Genomic DNA, 18,469 nt, shown 5'->3' on the forward strand with positions numbered 1-18,469 from the left:
GCAAGAGGCCCCTCGGTTCCCCAGCTTGGAGCCTTCTGCAGATGTGCACGAGCCCAAAGCAATATGACTTGTCCTGAGTCTCCTGCCGGTGTCCACTGTCCAGCACTTGTCAACATGGGGCCTGGCAGTGGTCACATCCACAAATGACCATGGCTGTCCAAACGTTTTAGAACCAGTGTTGCTGTGTGGAGGGAGAGGGACTGACAGTCACAGAATCCTCAGTGCCCCAAATAAATGTTGGCACATCTTAAATGAGTATCTTTAGAGTCTTCAGCAGATTGTAAAGATGTGTTAAATCTACTTTTGCTTCTTGCGATGGAGACGTTTAACAATTCCTGCCTCCAAAAGTAAGGCTCTGGCAACCATTGGCCGTTACAAAGGTGTGCCTTTCTAACTTGCCACCAACAGGGTGGCGCCCACTGCCAGAGAGGGGCCTTTCCCTGGATATGACAGTCCTGGGGCCGGGTGCAGAGACCTACGTGCATGTGCTTGATTGATGGTGGGGAAAAAGGCACCAGCATCCAGCAGCCCAGAACCTCCCAGGGCTGGGGTCTCTCAGAAGGGACCAAGGCCTCAGAATCGCCTGGGGCAGACTCCTCACCGGCCCTGCCTCAGCCTAGGGAGCAGAGTCTGGAGGAGGGGGTAGAATCTTGTCTACAACCCCCACCCCGGCACTCTAGGCACACTAATCTGAGTGTTCGAAGATATAGGCTCACAGCCTAATTGGAGAAAACCGGGTGGTGAGCAACTTCCAAGAAGGCTCCTGGCGTATCTAAAATAGCAGCCACGAATCCCTGCCAAACCCTCAGGCCAGATCCGAAGTATTTATATGGCTGGATTTAGAACTCTGAAAATAAAACCATTGATTTTGACTTCTCGAAACCAATACTATGACTAGACTGGAGAAAAAAATAAATACATCAAGAAGAAACACAATGACTTTACCCAAAGATACTGTAAAAGCAACAAAAAGTCAGTGCGCCTGCCCCAAGCAGACAGTAGCCGGAAGTCTAGTAGCCGGAAGTCCATACCTCTTCCCAAAGAGCTCCTTCAAATACATTCAGGGCCAGGAGCACTGGCTGCCCGGCCCGTCAGAGCTCCTCAAGCAGACACCGTGCTGGAGCTCTCAGCTTTAGCAATATCCATCCTGCCTCGGACTCTGGGTCTGATGTGGCTGCTTAGGTGTCTGAGCTGGCCAGTCTCCTCTACCGGAAGCTAGGAAGAAACCACGCTTTCTCCCTTGGTTATCACTTTTATTTTAAACTAGAAGCTGTGTCTCAATGTTTCAAATGCACAATATCAAGTGCTCCAATGTAAGCCCTGCCTCTGAAACAAAATTTAACCTGAAGACCCAGGCTCCCTCCTGTATCTGCCCCCGCCCCCAGGGGCACGGCCTCCCCAGCCCCAGGAGTCTGCCCCACCTGCTGCTTTCACCTTTAAAGGGTGGGGTGCGGAGGGAGGGTCAGAGTCCCTTTTAGCTCAACATTCCAGGGTTGTTTAAGACTGTGTACTGAAGTTCTCTGAGTGATAAAAGTGAAGCCACTGGATTGGCTCCAAGCATGAGGTAGGAAGTGAGATCCCTCAGTACCTCAGGTAGGGGTAGAGGGGAACCTGGGGAACTAGCGCCTGGGGAGAAGAGACTGTCAATACTGCATGAAAACCCCCAAGGAGAGACACCCAGGGGCTTAGAACTCCCAGTCACCATTGCATTTGCTGTGATATCACTTTCATCAAATGCATGCAACAATGCGATCCATTTACCATCCAAAAAAATTAGACCAGGGAAATAAACAAAAGCAGTATTAAAAAAAAATACCATAAATGACACTATAGGTTCTGAAGTGCTCCATGCACACAGAAACTCCTGGAAGGAGGTGTAGGACACCACCCTAGACACTTTCCTGGCAGCAGCCTCAGCCCTGCTGGCCGAGTCTCTGCAGGCACGAGCTGGCACATCACACAAGTGTGCACATACATACATGCAGGACAGTTTACCAACAACACAGCTCTATGACTGTCCCAAAAAGTAGAACTCTCAACTGAGTGGGAATGTTTCAGATACTTCATTACACAGATTTGAGGTTAGGGGTGGTCCCTATGGTGACCTGCCAATTTGGGGTCCATCAGAAATTATTTGCCTGAAACAAGGAAAACGAGCGGAGTTGAGAAACAGACTTAAGACTTTCAGAATTCCCCACCACACAGTACCATCTTTCTCTGGCTTACAAATGCACTATTATTTTCCTAGACAAGCTATTCTGCCTGCCTCTCTGTAGTCAAAATTGTTATGTTCTATGGTTTAACGCACTACTTTCTGCTCACTAACCCGGTATTGTGCAGGAGACCCTACGGGCCGATGAACAGCAGCAGGCCCAGCATGGTGAGCTGTGCAGTGACCTGTGGACACAGCAACCTCACTTTCTCCATTGCTCTTGCTCTAGCTCCCAAGTGCCCTGAACCATCTTAGTGCTAGCGAATGAAGAGTGTCCAGGGCACAGGCAGGGCCAGGGCCATCTACTGAAGGCAGCACAAGGGCCAGCAAAGCACAGAAGCCCTGAAGCTCCTAACTCATGGGATAGCCTTGGGCTTATTTCTTCACTGCTCTATAACTATGTATATGTAGATGTCTCCTACAGATAATCAATCAATCTTACAGATCTACGGGACAATAAGCGACCGCACAGGGTTGTTGCTGGAATCGCTGCACAAATGCATGCCAAGTGCTTCCAACAGTACCCAGCTTGGCGAACGTCACACGGGTGTGGCTGCTGCTGCTGCTGCTGCTGCAACTGCGTTACTGTGGCACAGCAACAAACCCCGTCTAAACACAGGCACAGGTGGTTCTGGCCCTCAAATAGCACTAGCAGGTGAATTAGGGGACAGGATGAGGGGACCCAGGCCTAGCCCTGCCATTGATTCCCCTGCTCCTCCGAGATGTCACCAAAACATGCCAATGCTCATTTCCTCCAATACAAAACGAATAAACAATGACTCTTCTTTCAGCAGTGGTGACTCCCTTGTCTAGTCTAAACGGGAACACACGTGGTCATGACGAAAATCTCAACCAAAGGAAAAAATTCCAATTCCCACTTCCCACCCACCCAAAACTGGAGATGTAGGATTCAACAGATTCTAGCAGGGCCTGCAGTTTCATGTGGCGGGATCTGGCTTTTTCTGAAAGCAGCTTACGTCTGCAGGGCATACTAAGCACCCCGAGAGAGGCAGAAAGTTTCAGAAGTCTGTCTGAAGTGGGGGGGGGGGGGGGCTGGAAATGTGAGAGGTGAGTGAGTGGAGGGGACCCTCATGACCTTCCAGAGAGAATGAAAAAAACAATGTCGGGAAAGCAAAAGTGGAGAGTGCAGATTCCTTCCTGCACACACCTGCTCCCCAAACAGACATCACGGACCCCCAACACCAACAAGCAAAAGGAGTGGTCACACACCGAAAATACTGACACCTCTATCCACTACAGCCCAGCAAGAGCAGACAGGAGGTTCAAGATCTGAGGGCAAGGCTGGGCATGGTGGCTCAACGCCTGTAATCCCAGTACTCTGGGACACCGAGGCAGGCAGATCACTTGATCAAGGTCAGGAGTTTGAGACCAGACTGGCCAACACGGTGAAACCCCGTCTCTACTGAAAATACAAAAATTAGCTGGGCATGGTGGTGCATCCCAGCTACTCTGGAGGCTGAGGCTGGAGAATAGCTTGAACCCAGGAGGTGGAGGTTGCAGTGAGCTGAGATTGCACCACTGCACTCCAGCCTGGGTGACAGAGTGAGACTCCACCTCAATAAATAAATAAATAAATAAATAGTCAGAAGGCAGAGATTAAGAAAATCAAAAAAAAAAAAAAAGAAAAAGAAAAAGAAAAATCCAGGAACACATCCTTCTACCAGAGAGCGCTGATTCCTCGGTAATGTGTACTTTTCCCTCACTTAAGTTATCTGACCTTCCTCATCACAGCTAATGTCTTAAATAAATCTCTAGCCACATCCTGCGAAGGAAAATAAGTCTGATCTGAATGAAGGTGGTGTTCAGGCGTTCCTACATCCCTGTGTATTTTGGAAATGGACAAAATGAAAACTCATCAGGTCATGTAAACCATCTTTCAAAAGCTGGTCCTCATGGAATACGTTTTTATCTGCATGTTTATCAAACTAAACTGATATACCTCCAATGTATCTGTTTGGAAACTCACCTAAAATGAACTTTAAACTGGTATCTACGATGAAGGGCTATTACAATTTACACATATCAGACTGTCACCCCCAAAGGTCAACTACAAATGAAATCTGGACTCAAAGGTCTGCAGAGGGATGACATTCCGACACACGAAAGGTTTGGGTTAGCACTCGCCACCTAGGAACATTAAAACTGAAATCATTACACCTGATGGAACTGGAGAACTTAATCTCCTTCCAAGGGATCAATATCTACCTTAGACTTCAAAGAAATGTGAAATGTCGCCAACATCTCCTGCGGTGTGGAAAATTAACTGCCTGAAGAATAGGAATCTGTTTGATAGCAAATGCCCAGATTCTTCTGTTGAGAATAATGTTTACTTTTAGAGCTAGGGTGCATCCCTTCACTGGACATACGAGGAAACTGAGGCCAAGCGAGACTGTTATCAGTTCCCGCCCACCTGATCTGCAATCTGCATGTCAAGTGAGCAGACATGTAATACATTCCAGCAGGGTTCACCAGGACTGAGTGGAGAGTGAGCAGAAAGAGAGTGAGCAAGATGATTATTCAAAAAGCCTTCCTAGGCCAAGCCCAGGGGCTCAGACCTGTAATCCCAACATTTGGGAGGCAGAGGCAGGAGGTTCACTTAAGCTCAAGGCTCTGAGACCAGCCTGGGCAGCACAGTAAGACCTCATGTCTACCAAAAAAAAAAAAATTATTTTAATTACCTGGGCATGATGGCATGTGTCTGTAGCCTCAGCTACTTGGGTGGCTGAGGTGGGAAGATTGCTTAAGCCCATGGCTGTTGTGAGCCATGATCATGCTACTGCGCTCCAGCCTGGGCTTCAGAGCGAGACCCTGTCTCAAAAAAAAATACACACACACACACACACACATATATATACATACATATATGCATACATGCACATATGTGTATATATGTATATGCAGATACATGTGCATACATATATAGGTGTGTATATATGTGTATACGTATACATACACCTACATAGGTGTGTATCTATATATGTATATATATACATATAAGCAAACTGAAAGTGAATCCTAGGTCTTGCTCCTTCACCAGGCCACGATGGGCTGGGTCTCATGATTGCCTTAAGAAAGGCTGTCTCCCAGTGTGGCGATTCCTCAAGGATCTAGAACTAGAAATACCATTTGACCCAGCAATCCCATTACTGGGTATATACCCAAAGGATTATAAATCATGCTACTATAAAGACACATGCACATGTATGTTTATTGCGGCACTATTCACAATAGCAAAGACTTGGAACCAACCCAAATGTCCATCAGTGACAGACTGGATTAAGAAAATGTGGCACATATACACCATGGAATACTATGCAGCCATAAAAAACGATGCGTTTGGCTGGGCATGGTGGCTCTCGCCTGTAATCCCAGCACTTTGGGAGGCTGAGGCGGGCAGATCACATGAGGTCAGCAGTTCGAGACCAGCCTGGCCAACACGGTGAAACCCCATCTCTACTAAAAATACAAAATTAGCTGGGCATGGTGGTGCCTGTCTGTAGTCCTAGCTACCCAGGAGGCTGAGGCAGGAGAATCATCGGAATCCAGGAGGCAGAGGTTGCAGTGAGCCAAGATTGCGCCACTGCACTCCAGCCTGGATGACAGAGTGAGACTCCATCTCAAAAAAAAAAAGAAAGAAAAGAAAGAAAAAGAAAGAAAAAGGATGAGTTCATGTCCTTTGCAGGGACATGGATGACACTGGAAACCATCATTCTCAGCAAAACTTTCACAAGGACAGAAAACCAAACATCACATGCTCTCACTCACAGGTCAGAGTTGAACAATGAGAACACATGGACACCGGGCGGGTAACATCACACACCAGGGCCTGTCGGCGGGGGCAGGGGGTTGGGGGTGGTGGGAATAGCATTAGGAGAAATACCTAATATAAATGACGAGTTGATGGGTGTAGTAGCAAGCCAACATGGCACATGTACACCTACATAACAAACTTGCATGTTGTGCACATGTACCCTAGAACTTAAAGTATAATTAAAAAAAAAAGAAAGAAAGAAAAAAAAAGAAAGGCCATCTCCTTGAAGGGGAGCGAGCTGGACTCCTGACCTTAGCAGACACCTTTCAATCCAGAGCTTCTTTGTCTTTCTAACAAGTTATTCCTAAATTTTACAAACTTACATGTAACACATTTAAATATTAAAATAACTAAACTTATTTTATAATCTATAAATTTATTGTATAATTTATAAATATTAAATATAATACTATTAAGTATTGTACAATATTTATAAATTATACAAACATAGATGGCATTATATCAAATATGAGGGAGGCAAGTACATTTTTAATAAAACAATGGTATCTAAAATAGTTAATTCTTTCCAAGGGGTCAGTATTTTTTACCAATTCTGTCTTTTTTGTTGTTGTTTTTTGAAATGGAGTCTCACTCTGTTGCCCAGGCTGGAGTGCAGTGGTGCGATCTCAGCTCACTGCAATCTCTGCCTCCTGAGTTCAGGCGGTTCTCCCACCTCAGCCCCCCGAGTAGCTGGGATTACAGGAATCCACCACCATGCCTGGCTAATTTTTTTAATATTTTTACTAGAGATGGGGTTTCACCATGTTGGCCAGGCTGGTCTCGAACTCCTGACCTCAAGTGATCTGCCTACCTTGGCCTCCCAAAGTGCTGGGATTACAGAAGTTGAGCCACCGCGCCAGTCCCCAGTTCTGTCTTAAAGAAAATAATTTACTTTGGGTTTTCCAGGAGAATAAGATTTCCCATAGACACAGAACCATGGCAGGGTAGCCGCACTTCCTTCCAGAACATTCCCTGTGTTGGAGGGGGTGGGATGAGTCCATCAACAAAAAGGACTGTAAACTACAGCAGCTGGCAACAAGCCGGAACACGAACTCCACGCTCGTGCTGCCTGAAAACACACACACACACGCACATGCGCACACTCCCACATATCGAGTTCACTCACCAACGCCCAGCAGGTAAAATGCCATTGCCAGTCCTCGCTTTTCGGGTGAGAAAACTAAGGCACAGACAGGTTAAATAACTTGCTAAAGGTCACACATCTAGTAACCGGCAAATTCAGGGTTCTGGGCCAGGCATGGTGGCTCAGGCCTGTAATCCCAGCACTTTGGGAGGCCAACGTGGGCGGATCATTTGAGGTCACGAGTTCGAGACCAGTCTGGCCAACATGGCGAAACCCCATCTCTACTAAAAATTTTTTAAAAATTAACCAGGCATAGTGGCACACACCTGTAATCCCAGCTACTTGAGAGGTTGAGGCAGGAGAATCGCTTGAACCTGGGAGGCAGAGGTTGCAGTGAGCCGAGATTGCACCACTGCACTCCAGCCTGGACAACAGAGTGAGACTCCATCTCAAACAAAACAAAACAAAACCCCCACCAAACAGGTTCCTGGCTCCAGACGCCTCATTCTTAGCCACCAAGCTAGTTCAGAGTGAAAATGAAATATGCCCATCTTGAAAGGAGGAGTCCACAATGTATATATAGTTATTTCTACATTAAAACAAACAAAAGTGCTGATACTGTTTTATAACACAGTATAAAATATGCAAACTGAGGCCAGGCACGGTGGCTCATGCCTGTAATCTCAGCACTTTGGGAGGCTGAGGCGGGTGGATCACGAGGTCAGGAGTTCGAGACCAGCCTGGCCAACATGGTGAAACCCCGTCTCTACTAAAAATATAAAAAAAAATTTAGCCGGGCGTGGTGGCGGATGCCTGTAGTCCCAGCTATTTGGGAGGCTGAGGCAGAGCACTGCTTGAACCCGGGAGGCGGAAGCTGCAGTGAGCCAAGATCGCACCACTGCACTCCAGCCTGTGCGACAGAGCAAGACTCCATCTCAAAAAAAAAAAACTACAAGCAAACTAAATTAGACCCTTTAGAGTACTTAAGGTATACACACGTGGAAAACAATAAATTTCGCCAATACTGTAATTTCCAACCTACTGCTCTATTAACAATCCACTTTTAAAAGTCAATTAACACAGAGTCTAAGAGCACATCATTCAGTAAGTGCTGGTCAATGCTAACGGTACAGATGAAAATTAAAACTGTATTATATTTTTAGGTGCATACTGTATTCCACATTTATTCTTGTCTTGTGAACTTGAACTGTTAGTCTCAAGAATGAGTGAACAAAGCCTTTACACTTTCACAGGTTTTTGAAAAAACGATGGCTCTGCATGTGTCTGGCTGTCCACGTGTGGGCTGTGTTGGGAGAAGGGAGCAGACAAGATGGTTCACTAGCTGGAGGAAAGGTGACAGGACAGTCACCCCTCTCCCGCTCTAGCACGGCACCAGGTTTGCAGTCACCTGCTCCTCCGCTCTAGTGCATGCTTCCTCCTTGGGAGGCGCGTAAGAAGGATCAGTGTCAAAAGGGCTGAAATTTTCAGAGGCCAGCAAACTGCCCAGCTGAGAGGAAGTAGGAAAAACACAGCTGGCTGCATCCTGAGCTGCAGCTGTGAGCACAGTCATCGTATCTGGGTTCACAGTCCCAGTGTCGGCTCAGGTGTTCAGAGGGGGAAGCTGGCCCAGGAAGTGTAGAGTGGGACTCTGAGCTGAACCTGTGGGAGCCCGCAGCCACTCTCTTCCCACCAGGCCAGGCGATTCTTCTGGTGAGGCCTGAAGCTGAGGATGTGCCTAAGGACAGCATTCCCAACAAGGAGAGGTTCAGGCAGGAGACCCACGCCAGGATGCTCCGGGCAGGTACAGCCCCAGCTGCACACACCTACGCAGGTACCCTCACCATGTCAGCTCCAGCCAAAATGGATGTCACTTGCTCCCTGCCAAGAACAAGACACCAGGAGAAGCCAGCCTTCTGCTCTCGGTGCCTCCCCCCATGGCATCAAGGGGATGCCTGGGACCCCTTCCCCAGGCCCACAGAGAGCCACAGAACAGAGACGGGGGGATCACACATCAAGTCACCTGAGATGGGTCCAAATGGTCACGAGCGTGCTTCCCAAGTCACAGCTTCCAGAGAGGGCTGCAGGGCCCCTGACCCCTCTGGACACCAGCATTCACACTCAAACCCCTGCCCCACCCCACCCCCACCAGGGCTCAGGCCCAACACTTCTCCCGCAGCCAAATCAAAGACCAAATCCTGGCCAAACATCCTCGAATTCTTAATATTTTAGCTCATTTCCACGGACAAAGTAGATTTTATCAATCTTCTATGAATATATATTTAATCACCGCTCTTCAGTTGCAGGGCATGGGTAGCCACAAGGAAGGCCAGCCATGGGGCCAGCTCCCTGTGCTCTGATCTCTGGCATATAAAGCTAAAGTTCCTCTCACTAGTTACCTGCTGGCACAACCATTATCTAAGTTTGTAACATTATCTTCAACGGTTAAGCCATGGTGCTTTTGATCCAAAGTAGTCGTACGTTACTTACAAATGACAGTCAAAATGTCAGCGTCAGTATAACACAGATCCACGTAACACCATTCGCATCATATTAGAAACCTAAATATCTGGCCGGGCGCGGTGGCTCAAGCCTGTAATCCCAGCACTTTGGGAGGCCGAGACGGGTGGATCACGAGGTCAGGAGATCGAGACCATCCTGGCTAACACGGTGAAACCCCGTCTCTACTAAAAAATACAAAAAACTAGCCGGGCGAGGTGGCGGGCGCCTGTAGTCCCAGCTACTCGGGAGGCTGAGGCAGGAGAATGGCGTGAACCCGGGAGGCGGGGCTTGCAGTGAGCTGAGATCCGGCCACTGCACTCCAGCCTGGGCGACAGAGCAAGACTCCGTCTCCAAAAAAAAAAAAAAAAAAAAAAAAAAAAAAAAAAAAAAAAAAAAAACCTAAATATCTGAAAATACCGAATTCACCGAATGACCTTTATTACACTCCAGTGAACAAACCTCATCGATATATTGTGTCAATGCTTTCTTACTCTGAAGATGGAAAGTCACACCCAACAACGAATATCCATCCTTATTCTCTAAAATCTCAAGAACACAGATTACTCTGCTTTCCAGGCAATGCTCTCTGGTGCCAGCTCTCCGGAAGAAGGCACAGCAGGGATTATGAAAGGTGACGCTGGGACGCAGCACTCAGACTGGCTCTCCAACATAAACACGTATTTGGCTTGTACCAGGAATGAGACGAATCCATATGCTGCCAAGTAATCGTTACTCCTCCAGTTCTACGAATAAGAGGAGTGGGAAGGGGATTAAGCCAAAGGAAAAAAAGAGCTTTATTCTTCCCGTTTATAATTTTAAGGTAACAATGGTCGATAATTTTAAAGGAAGTAGTTAAATTGAAGATCATGAGAAAACACAGGGGAAAACAGTGAAAGCAAAATACAAGGTTGGCTTATACTTGTAGCTTCGGGATATTAAAAATCCACCTGAGCAAATGTGTATCTCATAGTAACTATAAATACAAACATAGCCACATATGCAATGTTTCTATTTTTAGGTCTTTTGCAAAACCCGTATTACAGCTAAATCAAATAAAACAAAGATATGGTGCTGGGCTGTACAGTGACACATTTGTTTACTGGCATAAGGTAGGCAGGGCTCAGAGACGTAGATAACTAGGCAGAACCACCTTACTAACCGAAGTATTGTTGTGAAGACTAAATCCACTCCACTGAATCAAGACACTGCTTTCTCCATATGGCAATTTAAATGTGTTCCAACAACCAATAGAAAAGCGTTCATTCTTTCTTGCCACCATCATTGTATTATCCACACACCTGAAATCAGTTTTTGAGTCAAGACTGTGCACAGGGAGAATCCGATTAAGATCATGCCCAGCCACCACTCGCCATCTGGATGCCCAGAAGGCAAATGGCATCAGTATTGAGAGGGGCTTCATGGCCAAACACAAGCCCAGGCAGCACTACTGTGGGGCTGGCAGGCGGGAAAAGGAGAGTGGGAAGCAGGGACCTTCCACCCAGCACTTTGCAGCTGACAGGCAGAACTCTTACTACGTCTCAGGTGAGCCGGCAGCATATACCAGGATTTCAAGGTGGGGGCGGGAGGCAGGCAGGCAGGAGGACAGTCCAAAGAAACTTCAGACAATTATCTTCCTTTAAATCTGGGAGAAAAGTAACCGCTGAGAGAAGACCAGGTGAAAAATCAAATCCTAGATTCTGAAAGGACTCTAGACCTTGAAAACTAGGATGGGACTTGAAGACCACCAATTCTACCCGTGACCACACACACAGCCCCCATCCTAACAGTCCCTCACCAGCCCGAGTCTGGGTGCCTCCAGTGATAGGAGAAGCCAGCTTCTTCCACATCGGAACAGCTCTGCTTGTGAGAAATGACTTCCTAATTCGGAGCCCAAATCCTTTTGCCTTTAAGTTTCCTTAAGCAGCACTAGACACTGTGTCCTTTCCATGTCTGTTTCTCTAATACTAGGAACAAAGCCTCCATGCTCCAGTCTCCTCTTCCAAATGACACATCCACAGTGTCTTCAATGAACTTGGCTTCCCGAGTGTTCATGAACCAGATCAGGAGAGCAGAGTAGGCATCTATGAACAAATCCAAAAGAGAACAGACTCTCAGAAGGTTGGGATTCTAGTCTGGCAACTGAAATAGCCAGAAGAGTGAGATATCCAAGTATCTTGGAGCTGTCAACGAGCTGCACTGGCACCAGAGGAGCAAGACCAGTGCCGCGCAGGCCCATCAGCGCCATAAGTGACTGTGCCGGCTCCTGAGGCAGCAGCACTTACGGCACAGGAAAGCAAGTCACCAACACACATCCTCAAGGCCAAAACCCTGCTTTGCATATTTCACAGAACAACTGGTTTTGCTTTTTTTTTTTTTTTCTGTAAAGAGCTAATGGGGGCAGAAAGGCAGAAACTGGGTAAATATTCTTCCCTCACCTCCACCAACAGAAGTGGTATCTGAGTGATTCTGACCCTGTGTAGGAGTCAGAGAGGGCGGGGCCCGTGTCAGAAAGGCTGGCGGCATTGTTCACCGAGTCAGTCTCAAGTGCCTGACGGTCAGCAGACCAGCTCAAAGAAGCCCTTGCAATGACAGGCACAGAGAGCAAAGGAACACAAGATTCCCTCTGACAGTCGTTTCAAACAAATGAACATCCACTCAAACGATGCCCCCAAAGGCCGTACAGAGAGAAAAGGAGCGTTCCTGCATGCTGACCAAAACACCCGGCACATGACGTCACGTGAAATCTTGGACCTAACGATCACACCAGAAACAGATTCAAAATATTTTCACCATTCCCAACAAAGGACAGTATAGGAAAGCAACCATCATTTTCCCTTCCACTCCCACCGACCAAAATGCACCTCATAAAAATTATCTTCATTTGTTAGACAAGGAGCCGCCGAAACAATCCCTTCACAAGCCTCTCACTGGTACACCCTGGTACTGAATGAGAGAGGAGAGGACTCCCATCTTCTGACCCAGGGAAGCGTGCTGCCTGGTAAGCTTTCTGACTCTTTAGAGCTGTTAGTGATGTCACAATTAAAAATCAACCAGGAAAATGAACACAATAAAAGATTATAAGAAAACAAAGGGCCAAGACCCATTGTTGAATTAAAACTAGCTAAAAGAAATTAAAGGAGCAGCTACATTCATGTCTTAATAGGAGAAGAGAGAACTAGCAAAGGTGAGTGCATGTATCAACAATGGGAAACACAGTTCTAGGATTGCCATCCATAAGGAAAAATCAACACCACAGCGGATTCTAATTTGGGCTGAACAAAACCTAAACCAAAACGATCATGGGCAGATGGTACTTCTTTCTAAATAACGAAGAGACAATAATCTCCCCCCTTTCTGCTAATCCATTGACCTTAATACCAATTCTGTTCTTAATCACCTGGCAACATGAGTGCAGCTGTGCGCACTTCAGCTCATCACGAGACTACCCTCAATAACTAAAACTTTTTTGTCATTATTTCACTCACTGTGACATCATTTTAAGTTAATATAATTGTTTCGAATGATTACAGGAAAATAAATTGACAATAGCCTAAAGGAGAATTCCTATCAGAAACAAAAACCATATACCAAAAATAGTTTTCAAAAACAAAAACACCAAAGCTCACTGTAGAAAGAGTAACATCCTGTTTTATGTTTAGTGTTAGCATTAGTCATAAAGATCTGGGGAACACGAATAAATTCTTAGCAATTAACTACAGAAATCCCAAACACCTTGCTGGTGGAGTCGTCTCTACCTGGTAAACTCCTACAGATCCTACAAGATCCAGCTCGTTTACCCCTCTGTGAGGCCTTCATTAACTCCTTTCCATTAACTCAAGGACATTCAATTCACTCCCTCTTCTAGTTCTCTCATTAGTTCCTCCCACAAACATTTACTAAAATCTACGTGTCAAGCACGGTGTCTATAACTCTGCAGTACACAGGGGAATGATCATGCTTCATGCCCAGGAAGGACTCACTAGTTAGAAGTGGCAGGCATGTATGCAATGTTATTATTACACAGTGCGACTAGTGCTCTAATGGAGATATGCTGTGCAGAGAAATAGTCATATCTTCCCTCAAGTACCCCGTGAGGCTGTGATTCATTCAATCGTTTCCATCTCCTCCAGTGTGCTACTGACCTGTGAAGACAGGAACTGTGCTCTAGTTAGCCCCAGCTCCCACTGCCTAGTGAACGCAGAACACACCATAGAAACGCAATATATGTTTGTTAACGCATTAGAGACAATAAGATTACTTAAAAAAACAAAACTACTGGTGCTTTATAATTGGGTCTTACAGCTCCAAACAAAACGTATTTGTTAACTGTATAACCCAATAATTTGCTGTAATGTGCGTGTTAACACTGGAGGACCTCTGGAGCAGATGTACTTTTTGAACATTCCCCTGGTGGCAGGATATTCCACCCCAAGTCATCAAAGAGAAAGATGTTAACAGGTGACCTATGCTGAAACTTGGGCTCCAATCTAAGGAAATAAACACAGCAGGACACAGACCCCGGGTGGCTTAGAAGGTTCCCTGGCGGACCTTCAGCACAGCTCTTCCATGTACCCCAAGTACAACTGCTCTGTCTCCAGGAGAATAATTTTAGCCCTAAACAAAAATAATGAGGAGTTTCCCAAATTGCTATCTGGAGTCATTTACAAAAAGCAAGCAAACTCTAGGAATATTCAATTGTAACAACAAAAGACTGTAGCTAATCAATTCTAATAACAAAAAACTGTGATCAGTTCAAAATGTTTCAAATGAGAAACACTGAATTACATAGTTTCCTTACAAGTGTCCTTTTCAGGAACAAATCAAATTTAAAAATCAAAATTTATCAAATTGTTTCATTTAATTGTTGTGTCCTCACATTCTCCACTGAAGGTTGTTTGTTTAAAATGATTAAAAAAACAAAAACAAAAACAAAAACAGGGTGCGGTGGCTCATGCCTGTAATCCCAGCACTTTGGGAGACTGAGGGGGTGGATCAAGAGGTCAAGAGATGGAGACCATCCTGGCCAACGTGGTGAAACCACCTCTCTACCAAAAATACAAAAACTATCTGGGCATGGTGGCGGGCGCCTGTAGTCCCAGCTACTCGGGAGGCTGAGGCAGGAGAATCGCTTGAACCTGGGAGGGGGAGGTTGCAGTGAGCCGAGATTGGGTCACTGCACTCCAGCCTGGCAACAGGGTGAGACTCCGTCAAAAAAAAAAAAAAAAAAAAGGTCTATCACCCTACAGTAATTGAGTGATATAAATCAAGGGAATCAGAAATTAAAGAACAAAGCCAGTCATAAAATGTGCTGTCAAAAATTAGTTGTAAATTACTAATTTTAAAAGCTAACCTCAGTAAGAGTATCAATGAATCACTTTATTACTGTAATCAATCCTCCCAGACAGCTAGAGAACACCCTAAAGACACTGAATGCTCTGGATGGGCATAGTCAGTGTGGACTTCACTCCCAGCGCAGCTGGTTCCAGGGCCGGCTCGGAGAGCATCCACTGGGATGCAGAGCATGCGCTGCAAGGGGACACCCTACAGTGTCATTAATCATTTATTATTTGATCTTTCCTTGCATTAAATTATACTTGAGTCAACGGACTCTGCCTCAATACATGTGTATCAGGTAACACGAAACTGCCCTCGATGTGACAGAGGGTCTTTCTGGAATGTCTGCTGGCTGGCTGCAATCAGCTGCAAGCCTTACATAGAGGGAGCAGCCCTGAACTCAGGGAGGCAACTGTTCTGCATTAGGGGGAAGAACTGGGAAGAGCCTAAATAGACAAGTTCCAACAAGGATCAGAGAGTACAAGAGAATCATCCTACAAAAGGTAGGTGTTCCAATCCTTTCATCCTTAACGCCTTGAGTTCAGAATACAGGCAAACCAAAGGCACACATATGTAGGAGCCCCTGTGTGCTTTAAAATAAGACTCCAGCCATCTTGCTTCCCTGTGCTAATGGAAATACCTTGCCTAAGCATTTAACGCTGGGAAGCCAAATAGACTATTTAATGCAATAATTACTTAGTCTTTAGTTTCCTGTAGCCAATTCAAAAATTTACTTAGCTGTTTTACAGAAGATGGAAAGATTCTAACAGAAGGAAAACCTGCACAAGCTGATGTCATTTTTAATTTCCTTTATATTTTCAAGGACTCTAAATTTTAAACATTATGGCCAAGATGCAGAGAAAGCCAGTGGTGCTTCGCATGATGCTTATCATGTTGCAGATCTACGACAGTTTAGCTGTCAATCTAAAATCCAAAAAGGTCTGAGAATGGAAGGAACTTCTTTTCATAAATGGTTGGCAAATTATTTTGGTGGCAAAACCAGACTCTAACCTAACTGGCATGAGGCTATTTTTAATCACTATTTATTTCACTGAGTGTGGATATCTCAGGCTTTGCTGCAAAATACTAGTATGTTATTACAGGGCGCCACCCGACCTCACAGGCAGTGTTCTACAACACACACCATTTTACCTTCCTCAGATCCAAAATTTCCGAGTTCTACAAACTCACCTGTCCCCAGTGGTTTGGGGACTTGCATCCTATGGACATTTACAGGGAAACCAAGCTTGGGCTCTATTGCATCTGACTTTTACCTTAGAGACTCTCATCTAAATTCAAAATCTTATACAGCACCTAAATTCTGAATAATTTATGTCACAGGAAGCAAACATGTAAAGACTGGAGAAGTGTAATAAAATGAGAGGTTGTGATACCTGTGGGGACTACAACTTTTACCTGTAATAGACACTGGTATCACCAAAATCCTAAGAATATTGATATTTCAGACATTTTAGCCAAAGGCAAAGAATTTATCCAGGTGAAACATGTAGCTTTTTTGAGTACGTGATTACTTAGAACTTCAGAAAAAAGTGAGGCCCTAGAGTTCTGACCATATGTGCTGTAATGTAGTTCATTAAATTTCCATTTTTCTATACAACTCACAATGCTACTAATATTATGTCTCAGACCAAAGTAATTCCACCCAGAGAAGGACTGACCACAAAGAACAAACTGAGCATTACTATAAACATTCCAACACACGTCACCCCCTTACTACTCCAAATCTACTATCAATCCATTTGACCAGAGAGGAACTACCCAAACCCCAAATGCTTTTAACTTGTATCAAGAGGGACCACAACGAAACGCATCCTCTCTAAATCATGTCTGTGCCTTTCTCTTTCTCGCTCTGATACAAACTCGTCTGGAACCAATGCAGCTAATTACTGTTTTCTTCAAAGTCCACAGAACAAAGATGCAAGCCTGCTATTAAGAGAACTGGGACCTTCAGGTCTTAACTTCCTCTGAACGCCAATGATGACAGGAGCAACTTCGTGCAAACCAATTCTTTTAACAAAATAACACGCATCACTTTCTAATATTTTAAGAGAATACACGAAGGGAAGTTTCTGGAGGCTCTGACCCCCAAATGCTACCTACCAAAAGGTTAACTGATTCCTGCAGTGGAATACCATATCTGGCTGGAGATCCCTCCCTGCAAAGTCCCTGTCAGAGGACACAAGGGAACAGACACCTGAGGTTTCAGAACAGGCTGCAGGGCTGCAGTTTTCCTGCCCCTTTGCTAGCCTACATTACGAGGAAACAGATCCGGTCCCAGACTCGCTCTCCACATTAAGATGCCACCTGGCAGGAAAGCTGCGGAGACAGGCCTCCGTCCCGCCCTGCGCCTCACCACTGTAGTGAAGTGTCCTCACAGCCAGCTCAATACCGAGGGCCACGGAGTCATCTGAGGCCCCACCACAGCATTCACAGATGGTAGCACCAACAGGGAGACGACTGCAGGCAGGGAGGGGCGCCAGGATGAATGCCGGCTTTTCCCACCCAGGCAGCGGCACCTGTGCGGCGGCGACCGGCGAGCCTCGGCTCCCTGGGGCGGCCTCACAGGTGTCACGGGCAGCCAGTTCAGGGCCCGCTCCCGCAGAAGGCCCAGCCAGAACGCGAGGGAGGTCGGCGCCGCCTGGCAAGGCGACCTGTCCCGGGTCAAGCTCTCCTTGATGAAGGTGGTGGACCCCGAGGGAAACTGGCACGCACAGCCAGGCGCAGGGGCAGCCAGAAAACGCAGGACCGCTGCGCCCTGCTGGGGAAAACCGCAGTACCCGAGTTCACTTCTCTCCAGGCCACGTGCCGGCTACCGACCCGGGAGGGCGGGTTCCATGGCCACTGTGGAGCCAGCAAGTCCCCACCACGCCCCTTCCCGTCCCGGGACCCCCGGCCACGCTGCCCACCTCTGCGCGGGGAGCCGTCGATGCTCTCGCCGCTGGACGAGTGCGCCTCGACTGGCGGCCGCCGCAGGCTGAAGTAGCCGCGCGGCCGCGAGGCTCCGCTCCGTGGGGAGGGCCCGCCGCCCGGGCCCCCATCCCTGCGCGCGAAGATGCCGCTGAAGAAGCGCAGCAGCCGGTGTTCCGAGGCCGCGCCGGCCCCGGCCGCCGCCCGCGCGCGCTCCAGCCGCTGCAGGTCGCTGTTGTCTAGCGTGCGGTTCTTGCTCTTACTGCGCTCCCAACGCTCCAGGTCCGATAGCGTGTCGTTCTTGCTGAGCACCTCGCCCACGTCCAGGGTGTTGCGCTTCTCCGAGGAGGGCTGCGTGGCGGCCGCGGGCTCCAGGGTGGCCCCGGCTGCGGCCTCGTCATCCGGCGCCCAGGCCAGGCTCCCGGAGCTGCTGTGGCGCCTCCCGCCGCCCAGTGTCCGGCCCTGCGGCGCCTCAGGCCCGCTCCAGTGCCTGAAGCTCAAGCTCCGCCGCAGGGGCGCGGCCCGGGCCCCCTCCACGTCGGGGCTGCCGGGCGCGGGCGAGCCTCGTCCCTCCTCCTCC

At 47.2% G+C, this 18,469-nt stretch overlaps 1 protein-coding gene across 1 annotated transcript in view; it reads right to left on the reverse strand.

The window, feature by feature from the left end:
• Nucleotides 1-17,980, reverse strand: part of AGAP1 (ArfGAP with GTPase domain, ankyrin repeat and PH domain 1) — a 469,017-nt gene extending 451,037 nt beyond the window's left edge. Inside the window, exon 1 of the mRNA XM_050751653.1 lies at nucleotides 17,889-17,980. The gene's annotated coding sequence lies outside the window, so the exon portion shown is untranslated. The remainder of the gene's footprint in view (nucleotides 1-17,888) is intronic.
• Between the last annotated feature and the right edge of the window lie 489 nt (nucleotides 17,981-18,469).

The sequence above is a fragment of the Macaca thibetana genome, chromosome 12, assembly GCF_024542745.1.
Source record: "Macaca thibetana thibetana isolate TM-01 chromosome 12, ASM2454274v1, whole genome shotgun sequence".
In the NCBI taxonomy this organism is placed as follows: Eukaryota; Metazoa; Chordata; class Mammalia; order Primates; family Cercopithecidae; genus Macaca; species Macaca thibetana.